The 1,222-nt window shown below is 31.3% G+C and overlaps 1 non-coding gene across 1 annotated transcript; it reads right to left on the bottom strand.

Annotated features, from left to right (window-relative positions):
- Window positions 1-782: 782 nt before the first annotated feature.
- On the bottom strand, window positions 783-855 carry TRNAV-CAC (transfer RNA valine (anticodon CAC)). Its single transcript has one exon. It is a non-coding gene; the product is annotated as a tRNA-Val (tRNA).
- Window positions 856-1,222: the final 367 nt, after the last annotated feature.

Raw genomic sequence — 1,222 nt, 5'->3', positions numbered from 1 at the left:
AATTATCATTTTCATGGAATTCATGCCAGAATAAATAAAGCGTTTTATTATTATTATTATTAAATACTGCCATTATTTGTAAAAAAAGAAACTGAGCACAAGTGAACCTTTAAACCTTCGGCAAATTCAAATTCTTTATTTGTCCTACTTTATTTTGTATAATAAGTATCCCCCCCCCCGCTATGAAGGGTAAAGGGTGCAGTACTTTGTTTTGAAAGTACTGTTACTAGACCAACGGTTGTGAAAGGTGATTTAGTCAAAATCACGCTCGATCACCAGATTTTTCCTCAATTTAGGGTACACACTTCATGAGGCTGGGTGAACCCAGGAGTGCTGCCGATCCCACAGGACTGACTCACCGCTACAATGAAACAGAAAATAATTATCTGCCATTCGAAACCAGATCCTAGTAAGTAGCACGGTGCCTTACCAATGAGCTACCCAACCCCTTAAGGAATAAATTGAATATTTTTTTAAGTTAATTATTTTTAAAAATTACATAACAAAATTAAATATATTATAATTAAATATTATATATAATAATACATGCAATGGAAAATAATATATTTTAAAATATTTGTGGTTTATTGTAATAAGACATTCTAAATTATATATATTTTAATCAATATGCATATACAAGAAGCAATAATACAAGAAGCAATACAAAATATTTTTAAAAATATCGTAACTTTATAATAAGGCATTTAAATAAAATTCGTTGCCTGAATAAATTTTTAAAAAATTACCACTTGAAAAAAATATTATATAAAATAGACTGCCTTTGTTTCCGCCCGGGATCGAACCGGGGACCTTGTGCGTGTGAAGCACACGTGATAACCACTACACTACGGAAACTGGACAACTACTCTTACTTAGTGCTAAATAGTTTAAACTGATATTTATTTATTAAAATATAACAAAGAAGTCTATTGCGTACGCCTATCACACAACTTTCCCGTAACATACCACTTGGAGTTGGAAGCATCGGTAGTTAAAAATTTGACTTCATTTTGGCATCACGTTCTCTTACTATATTTTTACTTATTGGTTGAGGAAAAATAATTAATGTGTATTCATGTTCAAACAAAATCGTTAAGGCCGTTTTCGAGAAAATTTTAAAAACTTAAGTAATATCACCTCTTTGTTGAACCGTTGTCTTAGTAACAGTACATCCTTCGTCAATAATAATACGTTGAAGACTATCCCTGGTCCAAACTATCTT

Source organism: Halyomorpha halys, unplaced genomic scaffold, assembly GCF_000696795.3.
Source record: "Halyomorpha halys isolate HHAL.00 unplaced genomic scaffold, Hhal_1.1 Scaffold157.1, whole genome shotgun sequence".
In the NCBI taxonomy this organism is placed as follows: Eukaryota; Metazoa; Arthropoda; class Insecta; order Hemiptera; family Pentatomidae; genus Halyomorpha; species Halyomorpha halys.
Note: the sequence above shows the minus strand (reverse complement) of the source record. Positions and strands in the feature narration are given on the sequence as shown.